At 39.1% G+C, this 9,182-nt stretch overlaps 1 non-coding gene across 1 annotated transcript; it reads right to left on the bottom strand.

Moving 5' to 3' along the window:
* Window positions 1–8,769: 8,769 nt before the first annotated feature.
* On the bottom strand, window positions 8,770–8,841 carry TRNAC-GCA (transfer RNA cysteine (anticodon GCA)). Its single transcript has one exon. It is a non-coding gene; the product is annotated as a tRNA-Cys (tRNA).
* Between the last annotated feature and the right edge of the window lie 341 nt (window positions 8,842–9,182).

The following is a 9,182-nucleotide window of genomic DNA, read 5'->3' on the forward strand; positions in this document are numbered from 1 at the left end:
GATGTTACACTGTTGGTGGGAATGCAAACTAGTACAGCCACTATGGAGAACAGTGTGGAGATTCCTTAAAAAACTGGAAATAGAACTACCTTATGATCCAGCAATCCCACTGCTGGGCATACACACTGAGGAAACCAGAAGGGAAAGAGACACGTGTACCCCAATGTTCATCGCAGCACTGTTTATAATAGCCAGGACATGGAAGCAACCTAGATGTCCATCAGCAGATGAATGGATAAGAAAGCAGTGGTACATATACACAATGGAGTATTACTCAGCCATTAAAAAGAATACATTTGAATCAGTTCTAATGAGGTGGATGAAACTGGAGCCTATTATACAGAGTGAAGTAAGCCAGAAAGAAAAACACCAATACAGTATGCTAACGCATATATATGGAATTTAGAAAGATGCTAACAATAACCCTGTGTACGAGACAGCAAAAGAGACACTGATGTACAGAACAGTCTTATGGACTCTGTGGGAGAGGGAGAGGGTGGGAAGATTTGGGAGAATGGCATTGAAGCATATATAATATCATGTGTGAAACGAGTTGCCAGTCCAGGTTCGATGCACGATACTGGATGCTTGGGGCTGGTGCACTGGGACGACCCAGAGGGATGGTATGGGGAGGGAGGAGGGAGGAGGGTTCAGGATGGGGAACACATGTATACCTATGGTGGATTCATTTCGATATTTGGCAAAACTAACACAATACTGTAAAGTTTAAAAATAAAATAAAATTTTTAAAAAAAAAGATGTTTTTTTCAAATTGGTGGTGAAAGAAGTGACCATTCCACAAATTTTGTTTGGATACTACCTCGTATCACCTACAAAATAAATTCCTCAGATAGATAAATAATTATTTCAATCATATTTTCTGATCACAATGTAGTAAGATTAGATGTCAACCATCTAATAGTTTTATAGTTTTTTTAAAAAAAAACTATTAAAAATACAAACTAAACAACATGCTTCTGAATAACCAACAGATCACAGAAGAAATCAAAAAGGAAATCAAGATATGCGTAGAAACAAATGCAAATGAAAGCATGACAATCCCAAACCTATGGGATTCAGTAAAAGCAGTGCTAAGAGGGAGGTTCATAGCAATACAAGCCTACCTCAAGAAACAAGAGAAACATCAAATAAACAACCTAACTTTATACCTAAAACATCTAGAAAAAGAAGAAAAGAAGAACCCCAAAGTTAGTAGAAGGAAAGACATCATAAAAATCAGAGCAGAAATAAATGAAAAATAAATGAAGGGGACTATAGCAAAAATCAACAAAAGTAAAAGCTGGTTCTTTGAGAAGATAAATAAAATTGACAAACTGTTAGCTAGACTCATCAATAAAAAAAAGAAGAATCAAATCAATAAAATTAGAAATGAAAATGGAGAAATCACAACAGACAACACAGAAATACAAAAGATCATAAGAGACTACTATGAGCAATTATATGCCAATAAAATGGACAATTTGGAAGAAATGGACAAATTCTTAGAAAAGCATAACCTTCCAAAACTGAACCAGGAAGAAATAAAAAATCTTAACAGACCCATCACAAGCACAGAAATCGAAGCTGTAATAAAAAATCTTCCAACAAACAAAAACCCAGGAGCAGATGGCTTCACAGGTGAATTCTACCAAAAATTTAGAGATGAGCTAACACTTATCCTACTCGAACTCTTCCAGAAAATTTCAGAAGAAGGTAAACTCCCAAACTCATTCTATGAGGCCACCATCACCCTAATACCAAAACCAAAGATGCCACAAAAAAAGAAAACTACAAGCCAATATCACTGATGAACATAGAAGCAAAAATCCTCAACAAAGTTCTAGTGAACAGAATCCAACAACATATTAAAAAGATCGTACATCATGACCAAGTGGGCTTTATCCCAGGGATGCAAGGATTCTTCAATATTTACAAATCAATCTATGTGATACACCATATTAACAAATTGAAAGATAAAAACCAATAGATGCAGAGAAAGCCTTTGACAAAATTCAACACCCATTTGTGATAAAAATTCTCCAGAAAGCAGGCATAGAAGGAACATATCTCAACATAATAAAAGCCATATACGACAAACCCACAGCAAACATTTTCCTCAATGGTGAAAAATTGAAAGCACGGCCTCTAAAATCAGGAACAAGGCAAAGGTGCCCAGTCTCACCACTACTAGTCAACATAGTTTTGGAAGTCCTAGCCACAGCAGTCAGAGAACAACAAGAAATAAAAGGGATCCAGGTTGGAAAATGAGAAGTAAAACTCTCACTGTTTGCAGATGACATGATCCTCTACATAGAAAACTGTAAAGACACCACCAGAAAATTACCTGAGCTAATCAATGAATATAGTAAAATTGTAGGATATACAATTAATACACAGAAATGCCTTTCATTATACAGTACAATGAAAAAACAGACAAATTAAGGAAAAATCTCATTCATTATAGCAATGAAAAGAATAAAATATTTAGGGATAAATTTACCTAAAGAAATTAAAACCTATACATAGAAAACTATAAAATTCTGATGAAAGAAATGAAAGATGACACAAATAGATGGAGAAATATACCATGTTCGTTGACTGGAAGAATCAATACAGTGAAAATGAGTATACTACCCAAAGCAATCTATAGATTCAAAGCAATCCCTATCAAGCAACCAATGGTATTTTTCACAGAACTAGAAAAAATAATTTCACAATTTGTATGGAAACACAAAAACCTCTAATAGCCAAAGCAATCTTGAGAAAGAAGAACGGAACTGAAGGAATCAACCTGCTTGACTTCAGACCATACTACAAATCTACAGTCCTCAGTACAGAGTGGTACTGGCACAAAGACTGACATATAGATCAATGGAACAAAATAGAGAGCCCAGAGATAAATCTACATACTCTATCTTTGACAAAGGAGGCAAAAACATAAAATGGAGAAAAGACAATCTCTTTAAAACGTGGTGCTGGGAAAACTGGTCAACCACTTGTAAAAGAATGAAACTAGAACACTTTCTAACACCATACACAAAAATAAACTCAAAATGGATTAAAGACCTAAATGTAATACCAGAAACTATAAAACTTTTAGAGGAAAACATAAGCAGAACACTCTGACATAAATCACAGCAAGATCCTCTATGACCCACCTTCCAGAGTAATGGAAATAAAAACAAAAATAAACAAATGGGGCCTAATTAAACTTAAAAGCAAACTATAAGCAAGGTGAAAAGGTAGCTTTCAGAATGGGAGAAAATAATAGCAAATGAAACAATTGACAAAGAATTATCTCCAAAATATACAAGCGCTCCTGCAGCTCAACACCAGGAAAATAAATGACCTAATCAAAAAGTCGGATACTGGATGCTTGGGGCTAGTGCACTGGGATGACCCAGAGGGATGGTATGGGGAGGGAGGAGGGAGGAGGGTTCAGGATGGGGAACACATGTATACCTGTGGCGGATTCATTTTGATATTTGGCAAAACTAATACAATTTTGTAAAGTTTAAAAATAAAATAAAATTGTAGTTGGAAAAAACAAACGAAAAAGTCGGAGAAGGCATTGGCAAGCCACTCTAGTACTCTTGCCTAGAAAATCCCATGGATGGAGGAGCCTGGTAGGCTGAGTCCATGGGGTCGCTAAGAGTCGGACGCAACTGAGTGACTTCACTTTCACTTTTCACTTTCACACAATGGAGAAGGCAATGGCAACCCACTCCAGTGTTCTTGCCTGGAGAATCCCAGGGACAGGGGAGCCTGGTGGGCTGCCGTCTATGGGGTCGCACAGAGTCAGACACGACTGAAGCGACTTAGCAGCAGCAATCAAAAAGTGGGCCAAAGAACTAAACAGACATTTCTCCAAAGAAGACGTACAGATGGCTAACAAACACATGAAAAGATGCTCAAAGTCACTCATTATCAGAGAAATGCAAATCAAAACCACAAGGAGGTACCATTTCACTCTGTTCAGAATAGCTGCCATCAATAAGTCTATAAACAACAAATGCTGGAGAGGGTGTGGAGAAAAGGGAACCCTCTTACACTGTTGGTGGGAAGGCAAACTAGTACAGCCATTATGGAGAACAGTGTGAAGAGTTCTTAAAAACCTGGAAATAGAACTGCCACACGACCCAGCAATCCCACTGCTGGGCGTACGCATCAAGGAAACCAGAATTGAAAGAGACACGTGTACCCCAACGTTCATTGCAGCGTTGTTCACAATAGCTAGGACATGGCAGCAGCCTAGATGTCCACCGGCAGATGAATAGATAAGAAAGTTGTGGTACACATACACAATGGAATATTACTCAGCTACAAAAAGAACACATTTGAGTCAGTTCTAATGAGGTAGATGAAACTGGAACCTATTATACAGAGTGAAGTAAATCAGAAAGAGAAACAGCAATACAGTATATTAATGCACATATATGGAATCTAGAAAGATGGTTAACGATGACCAGATATGCAAGACAGCAAAAGAAACTCAGATGTAAAGGACAGACTTTTGGACTCTGTGGAAGAAGGAGAGGGTGGGATGATTAGAGAAAATAGCATTGAAACATGTATATTACCATATGTAAAGTAGATGACCAGTTCAAGTTCGATGCATGAAGCAGGGCACTCAAAGCTGTGCTCTGGGACAACCCAGACGGATGGGGTGGGGAGAGAGTTGGGAGGGGAGTTCAGGATGAGAGGACACATGTACACCCGTGGCTGATTCATGTCGATGTATGGCAAAACCCACCGCAGTATTGCAAAGTAATCAGCCTCCAATTAAAATAAATAAATACATTCTCCAAAAATAAGAAAAAAGAAAAAAATTAATTTCAAGTTAATAAAAACTAAAGAATTAAATGAATTTAAAGTAAGATTGTACAATAAAAATAAAGAATGATCTCAGTTCAATTCAGTTCACTCAGTCGTGTCCGACTCTTTGCAACCCCATGAACCGCAGCACACCAGGCCTCCCAGTCCATCACCAACTCCCAGAGTCCACCCAAACCCATGTCCATTGAGTCGGTGATGCCATCCAACCATCTCATCCTCTGTCATCCCCTTCTCCTCCTGCACTCAATCTTTCCCAGCATCAGAGTCTTTTCAAATGAGTCAGCTCTTCGCATCAGGTGGCCAAAGTATTGGAGTTTCAGCTTCAACATCAGTTCTTCCAATGAACACCCAGGACTGATTTCCTTTAGAATGATCTATTTGACCACAAAAACTAAAAGATGTAGACATACATATATGTTATATGAAGTTTTAAGTAATATAACAATATTTAAAACAATACAAAGATAAATACAGCTTAAATACAGGTAAATGTTACTAATACACATCAAAAATCTTCAAAATATTCTTGTACTTTGGCCCCAAAATAACATTTCTCAGAATTTGCCCTAAGGATATTCACAGAATGTGCACAAAGATGTTTACAAAGCAATAGCTAGAATTGTAAGGAAATCAGGCAAACTAAATTTCAGCAATAGGAATTGATCAGTGAATTGCGGTCTTCAAAGTTTAAAACAAAATACTTGTAGTGATGAACCACTGTGTTTTAGAGAAATAGTTATGAAATACATTTAAGTGAAAATAGGTTTAAAATAGTATGATTCAATTTGTGCAAAGAAAATAAAATCGGAACAACACACAAAGGTAACATAAAGACCAGGGGAACATACCTGAAGGTAAAAGTGATTCTCTCAGTTTGGTGGAATCGTGCTTTTTTTTTTTTGATTTGCTACTCTCAAAATTGTTTCCATTAAAGAATGTTATTGTTATTTTCAGGAAAGTTAGGGTTTTAAAAATAAAAGGAAAAAAGTGGTTATGTATAGATCATTGCTGAAGCGGCCTCAGTCCATCTGTTTTCACACTAGAAAATTAAAAGAGAGAGCACTGGACCAGATCCAGCCTACTGAAGTAGTTTTAGTTCCTTTACATTATTTTAAAAATGAATAATTTCACCTATAAATCTGGAATCTTGGTTTCTCTTGAAAAATTGGGAGTTCTCGCAACACTGAATTCATATTTCTGAACAGTAACTATTCAGGTCGATGCTGCTCCCATGAAAGAAAAGTAAAACAGTCTGATGTGTTGTAGAGTATAGGAAGCATAGAGCAAGTTTGAAACAAGCTGGATCTTGGATAGCTAATGTCTGTTAACTCTTGAAAGAAGAAGATTTTGAGAAGAGTGATAAATATCTATGTATACATGTATACGTATATGGGCTCCCCCATGGCTCAGTGGTAAAGAGATGCAGGAGACAGGGATTCCACCTCTGAGTGGAAAAGATCCCCGAAGGAGGGCAGAGCAACCCATTCCAGTATTCTTGCTTGAAAGATCCCATGGACAGAAGAGCCTGGTGGGCTATAGTCCATGGGGTCACAAAGAGTTGGACACACAGAAGCAATTGAGCACGGCATACATGTATATGCATATATATGTGTGCATACAATAATTATCTTTTAATACACTTAGTTCTTAACTAACTTTTTGTTATGTCCTAAAAGAAATAATATCTATCAGAAAAACATTTGCCACGCTTAAGGCAGATATAATAATACATATATTAGAATTTAGGTCTTAAATCAAAAAGTCAAGGACTCAAAGCTTTGTGAGTCAGAAAGCCCTAGTGTGGTGGGGCTTTCGTTTTCCTGATGGCTCAGCAGTAAAAGAATCTGCCTGCAATGCAGGAGCCACACGAGATGTGGGTCCAGTCCTTGGGTTGGGAAGAGCCCCTGGAGGAGGAAATGGCAACCCACTGCAGTATTCTTGCCTGGAAAATCCCATGGACAGAGGATTCTGGCAGGCTACAGTCCATGAAGTCACAAAGAATTGGACATGACTGACGTGACTTAGCACACACATCCTCATGAAGTAAAAGGCACATTTACTGATCATAGACACTGGCTTAGTTCAATTCTTATTATGTTTCCCATCTCAATGTGTGTGCAATAGTACAGGTGAGAATTGTTTATTTTATAGCTCTGACTGGTGGCAAGAGCTGATGCTATTAAAACATTACAGTTATTAAACTGTTTCTTCAGAACCACTCATCTGTTAGAGCACATGACAATTGATTTCTGAAGCTTCCTAGAAGGCTTAGCTGGTAGAGCCAAGCTGGGCTCTTCTGATCTGTTATACTAAGTGTTGGTCTGATGTTATGGGTGCCTTTTTAGAGGATCTTCTTAATGCCATGTTGCTGAAACCACAGGAGGGAGATGTGGGGACAAAATAGGCACAGGACTCTAGTTCTCCCACGAGATTTCTATAGTTGAGTGACCAGTGTTCATGCTTCTGCCAGGTCTGGGTTTTTCCGAAGACAGGCTCTAATGTTCAAACTTTTTGTTGATACCAAGCTACTCTTCCTAAAATATTGGCCAAAAAAGTAAACATGGTACGAAGAGGTAATCTATGGTTGACTGGCTAGTCTGAGTGTGTGTACTTGAGATTGTGTGTGTGTGTGTGTGACAAAGAGAGAGAGAATGAAAGCAAGACTAAGCAAGGGAGCAAGCCAGCCTAGAGTAAGGAGGAGAAGAAAAGATTGTCGGTTTATCATTTGTTGTTCAGCTCCTAAGTCACGTCTGACTCTTTGCGACCCGATGAACTGCAGCATCCCAGGCTTCCCTGTCCTTCATTATCTCCCTGAGTTTGCTCAAACTCATGTCCATTGAGTCTGTGATGCCATCCAACCATTCCATCCTCTGTCATCCCCTTCTCCTGCCTTCAATCCTTCCCAGCATCGGGAAGGATTTTTTTTTTCTAGTGATTTGGCTCTTCACATCAGGCGGCCAAAGTATTGGAGCTTCAGCTTCAGCATCAGTCCTTTCAATGAATATTCATATTTTCATGAATGATAAAGAATAAATGTTACCAAGTCAAACTTGGGTCCACTTGCTCACTCACAGTAAAGCCAGTCTTCTGACACTGGGCACCACACAAGGAGTTCAGGGTAGATACTTAGTCTCAAAAAGCCTGCACTCTCCACGGGTTTCAAGATAGCACTTTTTTAAAGGCCAAGTGAAAGAGGGATGTCCCAGGATGTACACTCAGCTCATGCACATTCTCTGATTGGCTGATGGTGCCGTAACAGGGCTGTGTAGCAGGGGTTAATGTTATCAATCCCTAGGCTCCAGGAAGCCTGGAGGCTACATGCTCATGGTCATCAAGTAGTTAACATCTTTCATTTGGGTTTTCACATCTCTTAAAACAATTTGGGGAATGCGCATCAGATACTAATATGGAAGTACTTCAGAGACAGCTAGGGCAGAGACTATGGGGGAGGAGTTTGTACCAGGAAGGTCCCAGAGGGTCCTCCTCAGTAACAATAAGATAATTGTTCCAATACTCGAAATAAAGACTGTAGGAACATAATAAAGCATTCATGTTAGGCAGAGGTAAACAGATTTTTAAACTCACCTACAGCCAGACATCCTGGAATGTGAAGTCAAGTGCGCCTTAGAAAGCATCACTATGAACAAAGCTAGTGGAGGTGATGGAATTCCAGTTGAGCTATTTCAAATCCTGAAAGATGATGCCGTGAAAGTGTTGCACTCAATATGCCAGCAAATTTGGAAAACTCAGCAGTGGCCACAGGACTGGAAAAGATCAGTTTTCATTCCAATCCCAAAGAAAAGTGAAAGTGAAGTCGCTCAGTCGTGTCCGACTCTTTGCGACCCCATGGACTGTACCTATCAGGATCCTCCGTCCATGGGATTTTCCAGGCAAGAGTGCTGGAGTGGATTGCCATTTCTTCTCCAGGGGATCTTCCCAACCCAGGAATCGAACCTGGGTCTTCTGCACTGCAGGCAGACGCTTTACCGTCTGAGCCACCAGGGAAGTCACCAAAGAAATCCCAAAGAAAGGCAATACCAAAGAATGCTCAAACTACAGCACAATTGCACTCATCTCACATGCTAGTAAAGTAATGCTCAAAATTCTACAAGCCAGGCTTCAGCAGTACGTGAACCATGAACTTCCTGATGTTCAAGCTGGTTTTAGAAACGGCAGAGGAACCAGAGATCAAATTCCCAACATCCACTGGGTCATCAAAAAAGCAAGAGAGTTCCAGAAAAACATTTATTTCTGCTTTATGGACCATGCCAAAGCCTTTGACTGTGTGGATCGCAATAAACTGTGGAAAATTCTGAAAGAGATGGGAATACCAGACCACCTGACCT

This window comes from Bos indicus, chromosome 9 (assembly GCF_029378745.1).
Source record: "Bos indicus isolate NIAB-ARS_2022 breed Sahiwal x Tharparkar chromosome 9, NIAB-ARS_B.indTharparkar_mat_pri_1.0, whole genome shotgun sequence".
Taxonomy (NCBI): domain Eukaryota; kingdom Metazoa; phylum Chordata; class Mammalia; order Artiodactyla; family Bovidae; genus Bos; species Bos indicus.